General features: G+C 40.3%; 1 protein-coding gene across 2 annotated transcripts in view; it reads left to right on the top strand.

Annotated features, from left to right (window-relative positions):
• SLC25A21 (solute carrier family 25 member 21) overlaps window positions 1-24,217 on the top strand; it is a 468,180-nt gene that overhangs the window by 272,267 nt on the left and 171,696 nt on the right. The gene's annotated exons all lie outside the window — the stretch shown is intronic.

Below are 24,217 nucleotides of genomic sequence, written 5' to 3' on the forward strand. Positions count from 1 at the left end.
CTGCAGTGAGCACCACCAGAAGACTCTTGTGTTCCTGCCCCTATTTCCAATCCAAACTTTTGCCCCAGATGCTTTTAAATGTCCAGCGATTTAAAAAACCCACTTATTTAGCCAAGACCCATTGCACGTTCCTGTGAAATGGAAAGTTTTGCCTAAGCCATTCTTAGATTCCAACTTGGAGTCATTATAATTTAATATGATTAAAATCTAATAGTAAACACATTGATTTGGTATTATTGTAAGTTTGAAGCACATGGGACATCTTCCTAATGTTCGTTATACAATCACACAATTGTCTAAGATCCTGCTCCTTTTTAAGGGCAGGTGTTCACACAAGTGGGTGGGAAGAATTTGCAACTTTCCATGGCCATTTCCAGTGTCTACTCAAGGGCTGAGTTGACCTTGAACTCCAAATCCAAGAAGTAAAACAGAAATTCACAGTGCTTGTTGTTTATGATAGTTTCTTTTCTTAAGTTGCCCCTACACAATTCCGCCATCAGGGAAAATAAAAGTGTGTCTTTCAAAGGTGTTTTCCCCTCATCTTTATAAAGAGTAGATTCCTGTCTTAAAAGAGCTGGAATGGTCCTCAGAAGTCATGTGCCAAGGAGCAAACACTAGGATGATTTCATGGAGCCTTCCAGTTGCCACAAGACTGAAAGTGCTTTAAAAGGGGGTTGTCTGAGACAAGAAATTCTGTCAGCTGACCCTTAGGCCATGTTCAACAAAGATCTGCTTTTGAGTTGAACCGCAGTGGGAAGCAAGTCTCATGAGGCTTAAATTGTTTGGATTCTAGCACAACTAGAAATTATAGCTATCTAGATTGTTTTTCCTTTTTGTGAATCAAGCAAAAAATTCATAAAATTCTTTAGGAAAATGTAACTCTGAGGCTGATAATATAACTATGGATCTTGACCAAAATTGAATAAAAATGATTAACATTTTTGGGAAGTCAGTTCTCAGAATATTTTTGTTGTACTGGTTAAAATAACATACACCACCTTTGCTTTACAGTCAGGACACAGCTAAGATTTCATTTTGACATAACGAAGAAGTTTGTAAGATGATAAATAGAGCTGGATGCAACTTTGCTACTCTGGGCCAAGTTCCTAGGATAGAATTTTCCCATTTGGGGGTTACAGAGTAATATTTTCTCCAGTGAAACTTTTGTGAGTGCCTAATATATTATATGTCTCCTTATTTTAAAACAGAAAACATCCAAAATTAAGCTGAATATCATTCATTTGAGCCATCAAACTCTGTATGTACGTGTGTTTTTTTGAAAACATGGTACATTGTGGTAAATTTCCATCAGGTCCAATTCAGTCTTGCTCAAAGAAAAAAAAAAAACGGCCTTTAGAATGTATCTCTGTTTGTGTCCTATTCTGAAAAAGTAGCAAGCACACTTAAGAAAAAGGATTAACTCTTTTTTTCTTAATGTTCCAAAGTGAGAACTGGTTAGAATTCTGACCTGCTTACATCAGGAAGGAGGTTTGAAAACACGATCCCTGGTGAACAGTGTCCAGGCAGGTGGGAGAAAGTGACTAACACTAATCAACTCAGAAATGTGGCAGATCATGCAGGAAGATGTACACTGAAGGCAGACCTGCATTCAGGGTTGATGCGGTCAGCCCCAGCTGCAAGAGTCCTTGAGGGAGCTGCCCTGCACCTTGACTCCTCACCTGCAAATTCAAGCTTTTCCCTGTAATGATCTCAGGGGATTCTTCCAGTTGAATATTCTAGATTCCCAAAGCAGTGTTCTCAGTATATGAAAATAAAGTGGTGTTGGTACAGCCCGACAATGGGATTTCTCTTTCTTTTTGTGTATTCCAAGCTCTCTCCTGCATCAGCCCCTGTGTGGGTTGGGATCCCTCCCTGTTGGAATGAATGGCTCCTTCTGCACCCCCATACCTCAGCTTAGGCTGCTGCATGCTTAGGTGGCCTTCCATGGCCTCACCCCCAGTGTCCCCCCATGTGCCTTGCTTGTTCCTTGCTTCGTTTATCTTTTGGCTCTCTGACACCATCAAATACACTTGGTTGTGTATACATAACCTATTTGTCCACTCTGCTGCAGTATAGACTTGCTTCTTGCTCCTTACTGATGTGTCTTGCAGTGTCTGCAGGGGTGTTATGTGCTAAGTAGGTGCTCCTAAACTTGGTAAATGAAAAGTATTTAAAAATGGAATCTTGGACAGGTGTGGTTTTTCAGTGGGTGAAACTGCTTGGGATGCCCACATTCCATATAGGAGTGTCTGATTTGAGTTTGGCTTCATCCACTTCCAATCCAACTCCCTGCTAATGTATCCTGGAAGGTGGCAGAGGAAGACGGTTCAGGTACTTGGGTCCTGAGCTCCTCCATGGCAGACACAGAGCTCTTGGCTTCTGGCTCTCTGGACAATTGGGAAGTAATTTTTTCTGTGTCTCTTGTTTTTTTTTTTTAATTTTTATTTTTCATGATACAGTTCTATAGGTTCAGAGATTTCCCCTTACACTCCTCTGCCCCATGCTGTTTACCCCTAAATTATTACAATAGCATAGCCCTTTGGCAACAGTCACAAATCCAGCATTCTGCTCTTTGAATGCATCATAATATTGTGTGTCTCTTATTCCCTCTGCTTGCTGCTTTGTCTTTCAAGCACATTTAAAATATATAATTGAAAGAATCGAGATGGCTGCATAGGGTAAGGACACGTTTGAACGGACAGAGAAACATTAACTAGTATGAAGCTGAGAGGGCACATTCCAAGAAGTAGGAGAGAACAGAACAACCGCAGAAGGGTACCTGGAGACTGCCAGACACAGGAAAGCAGCAAATACAACGGTGTGGTGTTGCAGTGACTGATATCCCAGCTGCATTCAGCCAGCAGTGATCTGAATTGCACTGGCAGCCGGAATTCCACCAGCAACCAGGTGGGAAGGGACTTCCACTGGGAGCTCAGGCAATGAACCCAGACAAGACAAAGAACTGCCTGTTGTGCTGGTCTGTTTGATTTGACCAGGGGTAAAGACAGAGCAAAGAACCCAGATGGGTAGTGCAGGAACAGGGTGGATTTCACAGTCTAGTCCACTCCACCTAGAACCGAAACACGTGCCATTTTGTTTAAGGAGGAAAAGGCAAGGGAAAGGACTGAGCATATGCTAAACTGAGAATGAACTCATTGCTGGCTTAACAAATTGCAACAGTGTGGCATCCTACAGGTTCCATCCAACACAGGTCCAGGTAGCCCTCAGACCTGACAGCCAGCAGATCAAGAACTCTAGTAGTGGCACGTCAGGCACCATTTTGTACAGTGTGGCAAAAGTTTAGGACTGCAAGGACAACAGTGAGCTGCGCATGTGCTGAGCTCACGAGAACTCACTGAGCTTAGTGAATTGCACTGGTGCCACAGGAAAATAATACCGACTATGCATCATACAGGTCAAAATAGTTCCATGTGGCCCTCAGACCTAACAGCCAACAGTGCAAGATTACCACCAACACCAATGTAGCTAATGAGGACTCCTGCTGTCTCCCTAATCCTGGGACCTGCTCCAATCGAAAGTGGGCGAAAAGTTGCAGAGAAAACGGAGCAGCCTCAGCAGTGTCACAGGAGGTGGAGAGTGGTGAGCCAGGAGCTGGGGCTATGGAGACCATAGTGGAAATCTAACGCAAGAATCCAGACCTGGAACTTGCTGGAAGGAGTGGCACAACTGACTGCAAACAAGGAGTCATATGCCAACTGCAATAACTAAAATCGAACTGTAGACTTCTGGGTGATACAGCTTAGAAACCTGCCCCAAGGAGAAGACTCTGCTAATAGAAGTACAATGACCAAGAGCAAAAGAAGAGAGAAAGGCACAATAACTATTACTGAAGACTCCGCTGCAAAGGACCAAAACCTTATGCCAACTTTAGAGTTAACTGAGGAAGACATCGAGAAAATGGGGGATACAGAATTTAAAACACTTGCTATAAAGCTTCTTATCAACAATGAGAAGCATGAAAGCTGGCGTTCAAGGAATTTAAGGAATATGTCACAGTGGAAGTAAGTCAAATGAAAGCTGACACATTAGAAATGAAGAATACAGTGGAGCATATTGGAAGTAGAATGGAGAGTCTCCAAAATAGAATGAAGCAAGCAGAAGAAAGAATCTCAAAACTAGAAGATATTTCCTGACATCACAGGGAAGCAAACAAAAAGCTGGAAGCAGAGCTGGAATCAGGCCAAAAAAAGTATTCAAGAATGGAAAGACACTATTAAGAGGCCTAATATAAGAGTTATGGGAGTCCCAGAAGGTGCAGAAAGAGAACCTGGGTTTACAAATATATTCAGTGAAATCATAAGGGAAAATTTCCCTAATCTGAGGAAAGGATTGGGAAACAACATCCAGGAGGGTAACAGAACTCCCAACAGGCTTGATCAAAAGCGATCTTCACCATGACACATGATCATCAAGCTCTCTTCAATTGAACATAAGAAAAAGATCCTTAAATGTGCATGTGAAAAAAAAATCAGCTAATATATAAAGGAGTGCCAATTTAACTCACAGGAGACCTCTCACAGGAAACTGCAGGCCAGGAGAGAAAGGAGCGACATAGTCCAGATTCTGAAAGAAAAAAATTGTCGGCCCAGGATAACATATCCAGCAAAGCTTTCTTTTGTCTTTGAAAAATGAAATAAAATTCTTCTACAGTAAAGAAAAGCCAAAAGAATTTGTCTCTTTCAAACCTGACCTACAAATAATACTTCAAGATGTTCTCTTGACAGAGAAGAGGAATAGCACCTACCAAAACCAAAGGCAAATGTGAAGAACATCCCAGTAAAATGACAACAGAAGACTAAATCAATGAACAACCCATTGCTAAAATGACAGGACCAAATTACTACCCATACATATTAACCCTGAATATAAATGGCTTTAGCTCAATCAAACGTCATAGATTAATAGACTGGATTAAAAAAACAAAGCTCACCTGTTGCCTACAGGAGACATACTTCACCAACAATCAGTGGAAACTATATTTCACAGATTTTGGTTTTTTGTTGTTAGTTTCATCTCTTCGAAACACTTTCTTCTGATTAAATTCTTCAGTGACTCACATATCATACAATAGTATCATTTTCTTCACGAAGGTTCTTGATTTCTTTTTCATTTCTTCAGCGACACATTAGTCTTTCAGTAGCAGTTTATTTGACTTCATGGTGTTGTTAATTTCTCTTCCTGTTGTTGGCTATGTTTTGTGGCTTTTCATTTAAGGAGATGTACAGTAACTGTGAAATGAGAACTGACATATCCAGATGTGAGGATACAATGCAGTATGTGTCTCTACTTCTAGACAAAGATGGACTCCCAATGAAACTGCTTACTGTATCTTGACAATAGGATGCTGGACTCTCTGCCATTGTCCATGCCCGCAATGATGGACATATGACTCTGTATGAAGAACTATACTTTAGTAATGATATAAGGGAACTCAGTGGTGGGGGTATTTGGGGAGGGATAAGGGAAATCCCAGGGGCCCATGGAACTGTATCATAAAATGATAATAATAATAATAGATTAAAATTAAAAATAAATTATATAGTTAATGGACACACGAATATCTACTTTAAAATTAGATATTTGGATAAAGAAAACATAGAAGTACAAAGCCTGTTTTGCCCTAATTGTGAGCCAGCATTTATACAAGGTCATTTCACAGATTTTATGGGTTTTTTGCCTGAACATTTTATAAACCACGAATCACGTCTCGTTTATGCCTAACTTGTGGTTTATAGTTTGATGCCCCAGAGAATTAAACACATTTACATATAAATAGTATTTCAGTGAGTTTTCAGGAATTTTGTGCCTGTTATTCTTTTTTTTTAAGATTTATTGATTTTATTGGAAAGGCAGATGTAAAGAGAGGAGGAGAGACAGAGAGGAAGATCCTCCATCCGATGATTCACTCCCAAAGTGACCACAGCAGCCGGGGCTGAGCCTATCCGAAGCCAGGAACCAGAAACTTCTTTCTGAGCCTCCCACACGGGTGAGAATCCCAAGGCTTTGGGCTGTCCTCGACTGCTTTCCCAGACCACAAGCAGGGAGCTGGATGGGAAGTGGAGCTGCCGGGATTAGAACCGGCATCCATATGGGATCCCAGGCCTTCAAGGCAGGGACTTTAACCATTACACTATTGCACTGGGCCCTGTGCCTATTATTCTTTAATAATCATGATTATCATCTACACTCAGGGTCTCAGAATCTTTCTCAGTCCTGCCCTATCTTTCTTCATATTCAAAACTCTTTTCTTCAGTCTAGTTCATGAATGCTGACCCTACACACACACACACACACACACACACACACACACACACACACGCTGACCTGTAGACTGTGAGGGAAAGCCTCGTTCATCCTGGGTGGTGCTTGGATAGGTGGTCATGATGTTGGTTGCAAGTGTGCCTCATGCAGTTGGCCTGGGTGCTCCTTAAGGAAATGTACTTAATGTGTGTAGTATCTTATCTTTACTTGCATAGTTTGTTTAAAGAGTTATTTTTTCAAAGATTTATTTATTTTTATTGGAAAGGCAGATATACAGAGGAGGAGAGGCAGAGAGGAAGATGTTCCATGCGATGATTCACTCCCCAAAAGTGGCTGCAATGGCTGAAGCTGAGCCAATCCGAAGCCAGGAGCTCTTCTGGGTCTCCCACATGGGTGCAGGGTCCCAAGGCTTTGGGCCATTCTAGACTGCTTTCCCAGGCCACAAGCAGGGAGCTGGATAGGAAATGGGGCCGCCAGTACTAGAACCGGTGTCCACACGGAATCCTGGCGCGTACAAGGCGAGGACTTTAACCACTATGCTATCGTGCTGGGGCCAAGAGTTATTTGTTTTTAATAATTCCAGATATAATAGGTACATTCTGTTGCTTTCCTCAAGTTGCATCTTCTTAGTCCAGTAGATTCTCTTGTTATGAAATTAAATAATGCAGAATTTGTTAATGTCTCTTTAAAAAAGAAAAGCAAACAAGATTAGTAGAGTTGTAGTGTTAAGCAGAACTCTAGCTTCATTTAGATTCATTCATAAGAAAGACATAGAGATATAGGCAGTTAGAGGGGAGAAATGCTGCTTTCATCTACTGGTTCCCACTCCAAATGTCTGTAACATCAGGGAATGAGCTGGACTGAAGCTAGGAGCTGGGAATTTCATTTGAGTCCCTTGCATGGGTGGAAGGGACCCAATTTTCTAGGCCATTAATAGATGCTTTATCAAGCATATCAAAAGGGAAGTGGAGCCAAGGTGGAATAGCCCGGACTTGAACCTGTGTTCTGATAGGGATGCTTGTATCGCAAGACGCAACTTAACCAGCTGCACTACAGCACTGGCCCTTTACAACAAAAATAATGTATCACTGCATGGCTTCCAAAAGTTGTAATTTCTTCTGATCTGAGAGAGGGAAGGGAAATACTTATTCAGAAAATGTGAACCACTGCTTCTGCAGAGATAGTCTTGGAATAATTTTTTGCTGTTTGGTCCTAAGGATTCTCAAATTAGCATTTTTTATTTCTTTGTTATGTGCTGAAAACTTAAGTAGGTCATTTATTGGATTTCCTTCTGTAGTAGAGAAGCTATTAGGTTGACTAGGAGGGAGAGAAATGATCCCAATGTGTATCATCCGTTGATGAGTTGGAAATGAGCTATTGTTTAATATTTTGATTTCCCAGAGTGTGAGAAAACTGTCCCTGTCCAGATGCTTGCCAAGTTCTGAGAACACTGGAGAGTGTTTCTGTGGTAACACAGGGAGAGAGTCAGGGTTTTGCATGCGGGTGTTCCAGGATTCAAATTGTAAGAGAGGAATGGGAGAAAGGAGGGAAGTGTTCCCAAATCAAACATAACTCTCAGGAAATGAGCCAGAACACCTGTGAGAGGTCGAGGGTCAGAAAGCACACACTCAGGGTTCAATATTTTGGTCTCATCACATACAGGAAAATGGCCAAAGATGGTGGACAGAAGAAAACCTGGAATCTGAGAGATTGAGAGCTAAGGATCACGTCATTCTGACACTGACCTCTCCCGACTCCATAGGGTTTCAGAACATATTTTCAGAATCGACACTGAAACTTTTTGGTGGTCTCTTGTTGCTTAAGCTTCAGGTTGTGAAGTTATTTATCGCTCTCTTAGCTCCCAGGGGTTTGCTTCTGGAAACCTTCTGAGCAGGATTCTTTGGCTAGGGCCTACAAGGCTCTGGTAGGTGGGGGTAGGGATGGGGTCCCACAGTTGGATATAGAGAACCACAGCCCTGAATCACGAGTAATTCATGTCTACAGAGAGAAAAGAGGTTTTGCCAATGTTACTTCATGAGACCTCCTAGGGAAAAAGAGGGTGTTTTTTTTCCATCTCATTTCCCAGCTCTCAGTTCTCTCAAATCTACTTGATTTTTGCCAGGTGTCAAATTATAACCCTCCCTGTCAACCACAAATGACTAATGATTAGCCTAATGACTATACAAAGTTCGAAACGTGCATCCACATTTTAGCTTGCTGGTTGCATTGTGTTTTCATAAATAGTGGAAAAAGTTCCCAGAAAGCCAATAAAAACAGAGTTTTTTGGGTCTCAATAGTAGTGCTTGCTTGCAGTTGTTGACCCTGTAGGTGCCGTGGCCGAGCCATCTTCAGGCCTGTGGCCAGCCAGACCAGCCAGTGCCCCTCTCCTGGGGAGAGAGTTAAGTGATGTCAGTACCACTGGGCAGAGCAATATTTGATCGTTGAATTGCTTTATATGCCAGCATCTGTTCTCTTTCTGCCATTCCTTGAAGGAAGCAGAAGAGCTGAAACCTCTGATACTCAGTTCTATCCCCCTTGATAAAGCAAATTTAGAGCTTTGATTGATGAGTGCTTGGCTCACTGGCTGTTTGCCATCAGAAGCTAATTCTTAAAAGCCTCCATGTAATTTTCTTTTCTTTGCATTTCTCAATGAAGGAGTGAGATCTCAGTAAGTTCTCTCCGTATTTACGCCTGGCCCCAATGTGTGCCTTGAGAGCTCATAAAAACAAATCTGACTCTGAGCCGGCCAGTTGGTAATGGGATCTGGAGCCGCTCTCTCGGCAAGGTCACCTGTTTAAATAGAGACTCCTGTGGTGCTGCCTGAAAGGTGTTTCCAAGTGAGACTTGCTCCATTGCTCCCCTCACTGGGTATCTTTTAGGAAGTGAACTTCCAGCACGGGTTCTGTCCTAGGAGAGTCTTCAGATGATTGTGCTTCGTTAGTGTTGATGGTGAGATGGTGGGGATGCAATCCCAGGCAGATCCAGAGGTCAAGTCTAAATACTTTACTTTAGTAGTCTAGCTACTTTAAATAGCTAGAATTGCCTTTAAAATTAAAATAGCACTGTATTCCACTTGGCTACCGGAGTACACTATCGAGTCATCAAAGAGGGTAAATATTAAACTCATAAAAATGATCATGTAGGGCCCGGCGCGGTGGCGCAAGTGGTTAAGTCCTCGCTTTGCACGCCCGGGATCCCATATGGGCGCCGGTTCTAATCCCGGCAGCCCCGCTTCCCTTCCAGCTCCCTGCCTGTGGCCTGGGAAGGCAGTCGAGGACGGCCCAAAGCTTTGGGACCCTGCACCCGCGTGGGAGACCCGGAAGAGGCTCCTGGCTTCGGATCGGCATAGTATCGGCCCGTTGCGGCTCACTTGGGGAGTGAATCATCGGACGGAAGATCTTCCTCTCTGTCTCTCCTCTCTGTATATCCGCCTTTCCAATAAAAAATAATAAAAATAAATCTTTAAAAAAAAAAATGATCATGTAAAAATGATAGTGTGAGAAGATCCTCTAAGTTTTGCACAGGACTGGAATGTGCTTTTGTGCCAGCATCAAGCTTCGTTGGACAGCGTGGCAGACAGGCTTCCCCAAATTTCACAGAAAGAAAGCAAGCCAAGTGTCTGTGGCCATCGTGGCCCTCACTTGTTCTTTCCATTTGTGTTCACATTTTCTGTGGAGGGCATGCTTCCAGTCTCCACAGATCTGTTTGCTTTGTGTTCCTCTGCCCCACAACAAAGCCTGATTCCTGCCTCACTCCACCTCTGGCAGAATTCACTCAACAGAATTGCCTTTGAGGGCCCACCTCTGCAGGATCAGCAATGTGCCGGAGGAAGAATCTCCTGGGGCCCATACATGTATCAGGCCCAACCCTAACTAGTTCCACCACACAGAAATGCCAGTGGGCCCTTCCTACTGGGCTCTCCCAGTCAAAAGAGGAAGTGGGAGGTGGAAGACCACTTAAGCACTCTGGTATCCAGGCTTCAGCATTTCAGTGGGGCTACCTTCCAACACCCTAATTCCACACCTTTCCTCCATCTCTACTTACAAGCCATTTCTGAGCAGTCAGGACTTAAACCTGAGATCCAGATTAGCACTGGTCGTACTGCTTTGAAATCAAAGAATGGAATCAGGGTAGAAACAATATACAGACAGACAAGCTCAAGAGGGAGAGAGCAAACACAGCCGACAGTTCCTGGTTGGGGTCATAAAGCTCCTACTTCCTTCACGGTCACACAATAAACAGAATCAGTCACCTGTCAGTAAACGTTCCTCACTGTACCGGTGGGGATTTGTGTGCAGAGATACCAGACTGGATGCTGACTTATTTTTGCCATATTTCTCCTCCTTCCCAAAATTAATGGGGTTCCTAAAGAAACTTCCTTTTCTGTAAGGACAATCAGCGCTTCTCCACTTCAGTTCTATTGACAACCTTGCTCTGTATCATTCTTCGTCGCTGTTTGCCTTATGCCTTCTAGAATGTTTTAGCAGTGCCCATGGCCAGTTCTCATTAAAGGTCAGTAACACCTTCCTGCTATTCTGTTTGTGCTTAGAACTGTCTCCTGACATCACCAAATACCTACCTTGGGCATAAACCATCCTCCTCCCCTACCTTAATGCACTGGTTCACTCCCCCAAACGACCGCAATAGATCGAGCTGGGATGATCCAAAGCCAGGAACCAGGAGCTTTTTCTGGGTCTCACACGTGGGTACAGGGCTACAAATATTTGGGCCATATTCTGTTGGCACATTAGCAGGGAGCTGGACAGAAAGTGGAACAACTGTAACTTGCATCAGTGACCATATAGGATGCAGATGTTGCAAGCAGTTGCTTTACCCACTATACCAGAGCACCAGCCCCCAGTAATTTATGTTTCTAATGAGGCTGTGCTGATTCTGGCTTGGCATGGGCTCACCAGTGGTAATATCCCTGTAGGTGAGGAAGGTGTACTGTTCCCAGCCTTTCTTCTTTCCTCTGTATTTTCTGTGTCTGTGTCTTCTCACCGTTCTGCACACAATGCCATTTGGTATCTTTTTGTCCAGGATTCTCCTGATGAGATTTCCGCTTTGACCTTGTTTTTCTTAGTTTGAAATGTCACAAATTCTTCCAGCTACTTGGAGCTATGCAGACTGTATATTTGGGTGTTTGTTCTTCAAGCATACTTTTGACTCCTGAATTAACCCATGCCTAAACATCAGGAAGTATGAACAGCAAATCCAGCTTCTGATGCTTCTTAATCCTTCTCAAATTTCACAAGGCAAATTTCCAAGTTGAGGCATACCAAGAGGTTTCTTGCCCAGCAGTGGAGTAAAGAATATCACTGACATTTTCTAGTGGTCAACTGATGTTTATTGTTTTAAGGAAGCTCTGTGCAGGCAGTGCCTGGGCAAACTATCATCACCATTCCCACTCAGTAATACCAAGGATGAAAAAATGTATCCCCAGCCCCATGCCCTAGAACAAAGTGCTAAAAAGACCACTTGCCTTCCTATCCTGAAATTTTCTGTGCGCTGTAAGACTCTTAGCAGAAATGTTTTGAGTAGAGTGACCACCCGTGCCTCCACTTTGTTGATGGCATAAAGTTCAGGCTCTTTAGAATTGCATGCAAGGCCTTTCAGATGGGACCCCTGCCTACCTTTCCCAAGATGCACTATTTACTTCACTGTGATGCACTTTCATTAGATCCACACCAAATGACCTTTCACTTTTTCCAAACACAACCTAGAATTATACATAAAGTGGTAACAGACCTAAGCAACTACTTTATTGAGCATTGACTGTACATTGTGCATTATTCTTTATTCTGCTGCTCACTTTTAATTTTTCCAACTAGACCATAAAAGAAGTACTATTATTATCTCCAGTTTTACAACTAATAGAACTGAAAGAGTTCAAGGAATGAGAGAACCCAAATTCAAATCCAGCCAGCCATATCGTATTATACACTATTTATGTTTGTTATGATTATTCTCATGTTGCCAATTGTTCTATAGGAAAAATTTCCTAAACCTCAAGACCCAGCTTAATGGCAGTTAGTTCTATGAATCCTCTTCTACCTCACCAGGAGAATTAACAATTCCTTGTTCTGATATTGTATTTGTGTGTGTGTGTGTGTGTGCAGTATATATGATAGAAGTGTTTCCCATCTTATGATGTTAGGTTTGTAAGTCCCTGTAATAGAAGGAAAGATCATGTTATATTTGTATCTCTGCTCCTAGCATCTAACACTGTTGCTGGTATCAGGTAGGTATTATGTATGTGTCAACCTAATGAATAAGGGGATGAGTAAAAGAATAAGTTTCAACCTTATTGCTTTAAATGAACACAGATCACATTAAGTACTGGTTGTCAAATTTGAATTGAGATTGGCACTTGTACTTATGATTTCAAATAGTTTAAAAGATTTTTATTCTAGCTACTCTTATATAAAAGGAGGGATATGAAGCTATATGTGTTGTGCTTTCCAGTGTAAGTGGAACAAAGAACTAGATGCACAAAGTTACAGTATTTGTTAAAGAGTCTCAAAGATACCCAAGACCTCTGAATAAATAAGGTGTTGCCTGAGGAAAGTCCCAAGTTTCTGACCATTTAAAAGTTGTGGCATTTTGTCAGTAATTCAGTGGTAGTGTAAACAACCAAGTTGGAATAACTGCAGACACCAAAGCCTGTTTCTCTGAATAACCATTATTTAGTAAGATGCATGTTTGCATGTCCAAACAGGCAGAGCAGAGAGCTTCCCAGATATAAGAAAACAACCAGGCCATGCACAGGAATTGGATGCTGATGACCCAGATTGGGAGCAGGTGTTCTGGGAGGTGAGGGAATTAAGCAGGTCCTGGCTCTGCTAAGCATCTTAGGAAATGATTTGTAGAAGTTAGGGGTGGATGTTCAGAAACAAAAAACAAGGGTGTTTTAGAAATGCCAAACATCAGAGAGGGTTGAATGTTCATAAGGAGTAGATTCACTGAAGTAATGTCGTGTTTTGCTAAGCAGTGTGCAAATAGTCAGCTGTAAAATGCTTTACTTGCATATAACACTTACTCAGGCAGACTCTTAGAATTTTTGTGACTTTGGGCTTGTCCTTGAGAGGCATTCATGGAAGCATAACCCTACCAAAACATTTATCTGGAATATGTGATTCATATCTCATCAGTGTGGTCTTCAAATGAACAATTTAATTATCCTATTTCCTCCCTTAAACAATCATTGCTTTGGTTTTACTGCCAAATTCCTTAGTAATATTCTATTTTATTTTGGCTACTGAGACAACCTTAGAGTGCAAGTACTTTGCAAATCCTCTCAGTTTTCACAATAAGAATGTCATAATTTATTACTGAGAATGTATGTTCTAATAGATTTAAAGTCTTCCTATTTCAATGCATGGAAGCAATTTGACCCCATTTTATGTTTATGATATTCATTATATTCAAATTCAGCAGGTTTGGTTTTCATGTAAATTTTTAAGAGTATTTCCTGTGTAGTTTGAAAAAAATTATATATACATATATATATTTAGCCTGAATATGGTCAGCTGTGTATTTGTCTTGACAATGTGAAAATAATTATTTTCTTATCTAAAATTTTATGTTTTGTGCCTAATATACTCAGTAGACTGCAAAGAATGTAATGGCTATGCTGTAAACAGACATAAAACATAAATACCAATAGAAATTTGTAATTGTGTGCAAAAATATAATTTGCTTTTATAACTTCTTTAAATGTTGTGAAAATTGCATATTTCCTATAGGAATTTTTGGCCCTCTAAATGAGCTGGGTTCAGTTATATAATGTTAGGAAGTACAAATATGCTTTTAGCTGTTATAGTCACATAATGCACAGAAATTCCATTGACATTTTAATATGCTGTCACTTTAAGATACAACATGAAGTGTGAACAGTGCACAGGACACTTGAAGCAGGTGTGTCTAATTGTTTTTTTTTTTTTTCTAAACAGCAATGGTGTAGTCAATAAAAGGTGTAGAATTCAGGAAGAATGTGCAGAGGCTAAAGCTAACCAACCAGGTTTACATTTGCTGGCTGGTGGAAACAGATTGGATTCTGTCATTGTTTTTCTCTCTGTGTGTATGTAGGTGGTTTTGTGTTTGGGCTGCTCCTTTTCTTGTTGCTTTTTAAGTTTTTTTGCTCTGTGCAGCAGAGGAGAGGATGCGCATGATGCTCCTTTGGATCAGTGCCGATTGTTTCCAGTGCTTTTCAGCTTAGTTAAAGGCTACAACTGCAAAAATAATCATTAGGGGAGGGACTGGAGAAATCGACTTTATTGTTTAAAAAATATGTAACAGTATTTTGATGAACTCTTCCAGTTCTTTAATACACTTGATATCCTTCCAGATTCCCCTGTTCATTACTTAGGAATTAGAGAAACTTTATTAAAGTATCAAATGTGTGCCGGAGGAGTATTTTAGATGTGGTCATTGTGTTGGTAGGTAAACAAACATCAGTGCATGTGTATAAAGCAACTCTTCACAGCATTCTGAAATATTCCTAACTGTTCACCTTGAAAACGCACCTTAAAATATGTCTTTAAAAAGAATAGAATACACAGCATTTGCAGTGTCCAAATGTTATAGCATTGGAAACAATGATTTCTGAAATATTCTAGCCTCACTTTTTGTATACCTTATCAATTTATTTTATCAGCAGCCATTTTCAACTGATTCTCTTGACACCCAGATGAAGTTTTCTATTATCCACCAAACTATATCATTCATAAGACACAACCAGATTTATCCTACCCTAACAAGTGTCCCTGCTCCTTAAAATGACATGGTTTGGAGGATTAGAACTATTGAATAGTCCGAGGTGACTTGTCTGTTTAGATTCTTAAATTCATACTACCTGAATATAGAAACTACTGGGTATCAACTTGTTAGGCAGGCTCCAGTTAAGGGAAAGGAATTCTGATCAATTTGCTCAGAATTATCTCCAGCTGTGCAGGCTTCCGTCCTCAGTGGTACAGGAGCAAACCAAAAACTCCCTTAATTGCCTGACTCTTTTTCTTCAGCCACTAAAATGAGGTGTGATTGGACCCTAACAAGTCACGTGACACATATGGCTCCTAGGTTATCTTGGATCTTTGTTTTGTACATAGTAAAGACCAGGTTTATTAAACTAGTAATGGAGCTAGCATTTGTAACTAGTTCAGTTTCAGAATATATTTCTTTAAATAGAAATGCCAAGTAATGTCCTGCATACAGTATATATCTGCTGTGCTTTAATAATCCTAAATTATATCTCTTATTTACACAGAACTATAGAATGTCATAATCTTTAATCACCATTTCCACTACTAACATTTGCAGTAGAGGAAAAGAATAGGTGTAAAACAAGATTTCTGTCACCTGCCGTGGTCCCTGTGTGCACTCCCTGTATTATGCATTAAGTCTGAATTTCTAGCAGTGAATGAAGGAATCCCATGGAGCATAATCAAATCCAAAATATTGCTTCCTAAATAGATGCTGAACCCCTGGTCTGCCTTTTGGCTGAATGGTGCTAAAATGCACTCAGGGACTTTAGTCAGGCTTTTGTGACCTATGCTACACCTCTATTAGATGCCTGGAGAGAGCAGGTAATGCAAGAAAGTAGTGTGTTTTAACAAGCAATAGACTACCTTCCCGTTTTCCAGGGTGGTTACAGGCACCCTGATGATTTCACCTCTCAGAGATTTAAAGCGAAAGTAGACAAATCTGAGGTCCAATTAAGAACTTTTTTGAATCCTAAATTGTTTTCTAACAGAGACCAATGGAAGAACATTTGTTTCACCTTCTTGCCCTGTTTTCTCCAACTGGTAAGCTAAGGGAGAAGAGAATTTCAGTTTTGGAGCAGGACAGGCCTGGGTTTGTATTGTGACTCATTGGGTTACTAATAGTGTCACTTAATTAGCCTCAACAATCTCCAGTTTTTGAATGTGTACAATGGAGGGTGTGACATCCACTTCGTGGAATAGTTGTGTCACATACTATGGCATGTCTGAAGTACCATGAAATTTCTTGGATAGAGTCAACCATTGGCAGCAAGCATTACTTTTTTTGCAAATATGATGAATTGGGACATTGCACACATGCATGCGTGCCTTTTTTTGCTTCCTCAGACAGAGAGTCAGGATAGCATCTGTTTGGATAAAGTTTAGCATTCTCAGCCATGCTTCTATGGCCACTGGGGGCTTTTTCTTCTTCCTTTCCTTCCCTTCTTTCTTCTTGAACTCTGCCCCAGACACCAAACCGTCTCTCTCTGTCTCTTTCTTTCTGGGATTTCTGCCTAGGACACTCTTCCTTAACTTACTCCTTTCCCCTCGCTCTAGCTAGCTCCTAGTCTTTATGCTCTTTTACATTGCTTACTGTAAAAGGTCTCCTCCCACCCAGTGCAGTGTGTTCCCAACTCCAGCCCCCTTTTCCCTGATCACAGTATGTCACACACAATTGTCAATATAGGTATTGTCAATTACCTATATTCACACAAATTGTAAGTTTAGGAGCTGTGTGTTGTTTACTTGGTACCCAGAGAATGTAACATAGCTGGACAACAGTCAAAATTGAACTAATGGATGTGCTAATCAGTTGATGAGCCAGTAAATTAATGAGCAACTGAACATAAGAAAAATTAAAAATTCATTAAAAACTCTAAGTCCTTAATCCTGAACAGTTAAATAAGCAAGATAAACAGATCCTAATGAGTTCACTACAGGTGGTCAAGAGCTTGTCAGCAGTCAATAAGCTCTGGACAACAAATTATCAAGGTCCACTAGAGATCCAGATGGATTGCCCCTACCATTAGCACAACCCAAAGCTTTACAATGTCATTCTTCTCTCACTTTGTAACACATATTGTTTTTAACTGAACCTTTTCTGCACAATAGGAATTCCAGAATTTTTTATTTCATTGAGTAGATATAGGAGGAACTAAGTTCTTCTTTTATCCATTAGCATGATATTGATAAAATAACATTAGCATAATATTGATAAAAATAACTCATGTTGGGTGGAATTAGATTTGAGTTCTTCCCAGACAAGTAGTGATCATTCTGTTTATTATGAAAAATAAATCCATAAGCCCTTTTCATTCAGCAGTTTTTTTTTCTCAAGACTAGTTTTGTTGAATCAGTATCTTCTCACAAACATGCAATTCTTTCCTCTACTATCTGAAGGATACTTACTTGAGAAATAAATGTACTTGTCATAGAAACATTTCATAAAGTTCTTCCTCAAAATTTTCTTCACATCAAATGAAGGTTGAACACGTACATACAGACAGATGGACACAGGGAAATATAAGAGGGGAGTTATCCAGGGATCAATCCCAAGTGGTCCACATCAAACTAAAATTCCATATTTTAGGATTTTTGCAGTATCTTTACTTTTCTTCATGTATTTGTTTTGCATTTATCCTGGTTCTTTGAGATAACATGAGCCCTAAGTCAATTATCACATTGACTTTATGCCTTTGCAAATTACCTGCACCTTTTATTTGGAAAAGGCAGAATTAAGAGAATGTTCTGGAGACTTTTACTGTGAATCACTGTTTGCACTAATAGAGAGATGTAAAGTAAGAAATTTTTGGCTTAAAATTGACCCTTTATGGGCCCAGCATGGTGGCCTAGCAGCTGAAGTCCTCACCTTGCAAGCACCAGGATCACATATGGTTGCTGGTTCCATTCCCAGGAGCCCCACATCCCATCCAGCTCCCTGCGTGTGGCCTGGGAAAGCAGTCGAGGACAGCCCAAAGCCCTGCACACATGTGGAAGACCCAGACGAAGCTCAGGGCTCCTGGCTTTGGATCAGTTCAGCTCTAGTCAGTGTAGTCACTTGGGGAGCAAATCATCTGATGGAAGATCTTCCTCTCTGTCTCTCTTCTCTCTGTATATCTGACTTTGCAATAAAAAGAAATAAATCTCTTTTTAAAATGACCCTTCAAAACCCAAACTTAAATTTAAAAAAAGAGCATAAATGTTAGCATATAAGATTCATGTAATTCCAAAGTTTTGTTTTATTAATCTTTGAATATGTAGGGGTGAGGAATGAGGTTCTGCCTGAAGTCACCACCCCTTAATCAACTATGAAGGAAGCCACTCCCAAAATAAGAAATGTAATGTGAGGTATACAGAATGATTTTCCTAGGCATAGTACTGGCATTCACAGGTACCTTGTGGGGGAAAGGAGAAATCTGTTGACCATTTAGGAATAAGAATGGCTTTGCTGCCTTTCCACCAAGAGTAGAAGAGGGCCTGTTCTGGGCCAAGTTTTGTTTTGGGGAATTACATTCCACAAACCTAAATGCTGCAAGAAGCTCCCTGGAGATCCCACGTTCTCCCTCATGCTCTGTCCCCTCTGCCGAGTGCCGCTGACAGCTGTTGGACAGCTGAGGCAGTTCACCTCCAAAGTTGTACAATTTGGAGAGTGCTTTGGGATCCATTCAGTTGAAAGGTTGTTAATTATGATGATTTATGACACTGGAAACAAATCTGGGCTTTGACAGTATGGAGAATATACTTAATGTATAATTCTTCTGCCTGTCCCATTGGTAAGTCCCTAAGTACAAGAGAAAACAAAAAATGTTGAAGTCCTATTATGCCTTATGAATAAGGATCACAGTTATAGCAAACACAGTATTATTGATCTTTTGAGGATGATAAAAAAGGAGAACATCTGGACATTGATGGGTCATGTTTAGCAGCACCTTATTGCTAATTCAGTTGTTGTTGTGTTTCTGCACCTGGCCTTACAGGTGAGCTTCCTGGATTCTTGTCCCCTTGTGACACACAGCATTGATCACCAGATATTTCGGATTTCTCAAATCTGCTTTTCCACAACCCCCCAATCTCAAGTTTCAACATCTTTTCCTTGGTAGAGGGTTGTGAAGGGAGTGCCTTCTGTCTTGGTCTATATTGAAATGTGGCATTTGCGTTATTGCTTATAGAGTGACTTTGCAGAGAAAAAGGGAGAGAGGAAGGAAGGAAGAAAGGAAGGAAGCAAGCAAGCAAAGGAAAGGAAGGAAGGAAGGAAGGAAGGAAAATGAAAAGAGAAAGAAAGGAAGAAAGAAAGAAAGGAAGGAAGAAAGGAAGGAAGGAAGGAAGGAAGGAAGGAAGGAAGAAAGAAAGAAAGAAAGAAAGAAAGAAAGAAAGAAAGAAAGAAAGAAAGAAAGAAAGAAAGAAAGAAAGAAAGAAAGAAAGAAAGAAAAAGAGAAAGAAAGAAAGAAACAGAAGGAAAGTAATAGAAAGAAAGGCAGGTAGGCAGGCCAAAAGTAATGTTTTGCTTGCTCCTGTACCTGAAAGTGTCTTTCAGAATGTCCAATTTCCTTTGCAAGACTGCAAACAAGCTTTCTGTGCTTTTATTATTTTTTCTCTTGCTGTTTGCCCCTATACACCCTCTGCTACTGCCAAAGTGACCTTCTCACCTTCTCATCAAACATGCCTTGCCCTTCTCAAATTCTGGGAACCTTTGAACATAAAATCCACCCCCTGCAGGGCCCTGTCTCACCTTCTGTGCCTGGCAAACACCTCCTCATCTTTCAGTGCTCCTCAAATGTCACCTCCTCTGCCCAGTTCTCCCAGGCAGAATATGATGATGGTGACATTTATCACAGTGTGTGACACTCTTCCGTTTTTATGTTGGCTTCCCTCACTAGACTGTATTTTGTAATTGCTGGGACTATAGTTTATATTTTATAGCCTCCTCCATAGACAAAGTCAATATTAGTAACTACTAGAAAATCTAAGGGCACTTCAAAATGCCTGTACAAATCTACTGATATATAGTCATTATAGTGTAACCACTGGATTTACATGAAAATCATAATACGAAGAATCTGTTCATCCATACATCCACTCATTTACTACTTGACTATTTGTTACATGGATCTGTATTCCTTAACTGAAACTTAGGAACAGAAATATTTCAGGATTCTAAAACTTCCATATTTTATAAAAGTAAGCGTATGTACTTGATTATTATGTATACTTCTACAGTACCTCCAACAAGTTCTGGAAGTATACCACAATCACAGTAAGTCTGCAACTGGAAAAATAAACACTCATGTTGAGTGGAATAAAAATCACAAATAGTCTCACTTCTTCTCAATATTTTACCACCAAATAACTACAACAAACTTACGGGAATTCACGATACAGAAACTTAGCAGGTATTTGTATCTGGGAATCTTAAGGAAAGATCAGGACCTCTGCATATATTTGTGTATTTTTATCTCCTTCCCTGGCACTGGAATTCAGTGAGGCCACTGACTTGTCCCTGTTCGCTCTAATACCACCAGTGCTAAAACCTGTATCTGACATTTAGTGTGGACTCAATAAATGTTTCTTGCATGGATGGATGCATAGTTGGATACATGTGTTAAACAAACAAGAGTCTGGTTTACTGTAGAGGTGATGTGAATACTGGAGACTACCCTATGTTTCTAAGCATTACATTTTTTTCCCAGACTGCGAGTCCTTATGGGTCAAGGATACTTTGTTTTCATGACATTTTGCTCTTTGATGCTTCATACAGAGTTAGTGCCTGCTGTCTATGTATAAGGAATGACCATTACTTTTCACACTAGAAAGTAGCTACTAGCATTCTTTGAGAAAATTAAAATTCCTTCTAGAAAACTCACTAAGTTGCAAGACAGAGTAATGTGGAATGTAAATGTAAACACTATCAGTCTCTCTTTTATAGCCCAGACTCTTCACTGGAGTCCAGGGCATAAAAGAGGAAATAAATATCCTAATCACCATGTTTTAGAAATATATTGCCTTACACTCCAGTTTACTATCCATGTCCAGGGCTGAACTATAAACTTTTATTTCCCTCAAACAAACCCCCAAACATTTATCGCATTAAAAATGAATCATCTGTTATACTCCAACCATAAACTGCATAATAAACAGAGGCAGGAATTATGATCTCTGGAAAACTGGAGAAGCGCCGGTGTGCAATCTCAATGTCCCGCCCCATAAATCTTCAAATCTATATTTACATTGAATTCCCAGCCTTGCTTGTCAAGAGAGTGTCTAAAACCCAAGATCAGTGTTTTATAAAATAGGTGGATGCTAATGGCAGGTCTCATTTGTTGGAAGAAGATTCTGAGGCAAATATGATAATTTTGCCACCCATTGACTCTTATCATTCTAGAAGTTGTGTTTGAAATTGTCAAATTTGGGCATTTATTTTCCCTTTGGGTGTGCAAAAGTTCTTTGCATTCCTGAAAATCCCATTACCTCAAACATGGCTTGGCACATTTTGGATTTTTGCTGTGTAAGGAAGAACTTTTTAAAGTATGATTTGAAAATTGGTATATTTAAGTCCATGTACTAGGCTCCTCGAATATAATGTTTACTGGGTTTTAAAATCAGTCTCAAAAATATAAATAAAATCTACATTCATCTGTGTGAAAATAGTCTTATCTTGACCCTTTCCTGTGCTTTTTTTCATGCATGCACTTTTAACAATACATACTCTTTTTTAAAAAGAAATCCATTTATTTTTGTCTTTCAATTCAAAGCAGTTAGACAGTCATATTTGAACATAATATAAAACAAACCCATATTTGATTCTCTAGGAGGTGTGAGGTTTTTCTAGGGTTGCTTTTGTTAAGACTGTTAGCTAACCTTTCATGTGTATATCACAGACAGATGGAGACGCTGCTTCACAGCCTGGCTCTGCTGTGTTACCTGATTGTAATAGGTCAATTCTGACATGGCGTTGAAAGAAGGTTCCTTTTGCAGATAATTAATGAAATGCAGCACAAAGCATGCCATCACCTAATAAAAACATCATCCTGTGAGAAATGTTTACTGCCCTTTATAAAAACTTCCCCTTGGATTTGGGCATATGGAATATTACATTTCATGTACAACGCTGGCTTCCCATGTGGCTTAGAGTTCTTGCTGTGTCCCGACTAAAGGAAAGATTCTGTAAGGAAACTATTAGCCCTTGGCCAGTCTCTCAGGATCATGATTCAAAATGACCAGCATTCATTAAACTTTATTACTGAGCTGCATGAAGTTTCTTTGGATTAGGAGACGGCGTGACCCTCTGTCCAGATTTTTGAATGGTGCTGAAGCTTTTCATTAACCTGGAAGCCTTCTATTTACATGGTTCACAGCCTGGTCTCAGCTCACTTGGAGGTAACAAAGGGTGTCGGGACAGGAGGGCAGTGGGGGTCCCACTCCTCTAAGGCTTCCATCTGACTCTGATCAGATCTACATTTTAACTCCGACCTCATTAAGTAAAATATAAAGGAGATGATTGCGAGCCCTTAGATATTGCTGTTTCAGATTCATCTTTATCTCTTTCTGACACCTTCTCTGAGCAACATGCTCTGATTTGCTAGGTTCTCCCCTTGGAAGCTGCTGGCATTTTTTTTTTACCCATTTGTTTGCAGCTTCTAGCAAGAGCACATAGAAAGGGACTGTGAGGCTGTGCCAGCCTGTTATCAGGAACTACGTCAAATTACCAGACAATTCCACTCACTTCTCTAATTGCAGGGGAGTTATAAATTACAAAGGAGGTGTTTCTAAGATGTGACAAGAAAATGAATGTACAATAAATTGTTACTAACATGATGAATCCTGAATTCACATTTTAATGTGTTTGAATACCATGAAGAATCAAACTTCATTAATATTGAAAAGCATTCAAATCTACATCTTTACCCACCTTAAGTGAGACAGGCTGACGTTATTATTTTTCAAAATGTTTATCTTAAAACAAAAATGGTAAGGAACCAATCAAATTGAAACTATGGAACATTCAACTAGCAACTGTTTGTATTCCTTTAAAACGTTAATGTGTTGCAAGTCAAAAGTAGGTAAGGCAACTCTTGAATAATACTAAAGAGATACTATAACTGAGAGCAGTATGTGGAACATATTTACTGTAAATAGAAAACTACAAAAGGCATTATTGAAACAGTTCCAACCCCCTGCCAGGGAAATCAGAATGAGAACTGGATGTGGGGTACTGGATCAGTGTAAAGCCTCATGAGTATTGACATCTGATTATGTTAGAGAATGTTTCTTCTTCCTTAGGTTATACATGATGAAACATTTAGGGGGTGAAATGCCATGGTGTCTTCAACTCATTATCGAGTGATTCAGCAAAATGTTTTTAGTCTATATTAAAACACACACACATATGGAGTAAGACAAAGGGAAAATGTGTGGCAAAATTGATGCGTCTCGATGAGTTTTATGAGTGAAATTTGTAATGTTTACCATAAAGTTGTTTGGTAACTAAGTAAACTATTACATCACTGCTAGTGACATGACAGTAAAGTCCTGGTCAACCTTGGCTTCCTTAGATCAGCATGAAGTTTTGATTGGGTAATTTCCTACCTGATTGGGATCCTCACATTGTTGATGGCTCATAATATGAATTCATGGCTTAAATATGAGATTTTTAAGTAAGGATATCTATACGCTAGTAGCCAAGCTTCACCTTTACATGGTGCCAGACATGTCCTTCTGGCAAGCTTATGAACCAGGTGTATCACCCAAGGTCTAAGCTGCTTCCGTGTCAGAGATTGTGCATCCACTGGGGTCTCCATTCTTGTGCAAAATCACCTCAGGGTGCACATTGTCTTCCAGAACTCCACCTATGTGCCATGCTCCCAAAAAGGACAGAAAAGGACATGCCTCCCAGCTGAGTCTACCACCTTTAAAATAATCCCCTAAGCACCTTACCTAATGTGTTTTACCAGGCCATGACCAGGAGGAAAAGAAAATAGAGAAATACAGTCTTTGGGCACATTGTTTTCCCAAATAGCCAGTAAATAGTAAGAACAAGAACATTGGAAAGGAAACTAAGCCATATGTCAACATTTGTGAGTATATCACTACTAGATACATTGAGCACAGATTCTGATTAGAGAGAAAATGCACTAAAACATACATCTCTCAAGGTCCAGCACTGTAGCACCACGGGTTAA

Source organism: Ochotona curzoniae, unplaced genomic scaffold (assembly GCF_017591425.1).
Source record: "Ochotona curzoniae isolate NIBS_2020 unplaced genomic scaffold, NIBS_Ocur_1.0 scaffold_4701, whole genome shotgun sequence".
NCBI lineage: Eukaryota > Metazoa > Chordata > Mammalia > Lagomorpha > Ochotonidae > Ochotona > Ochotona curzoniae.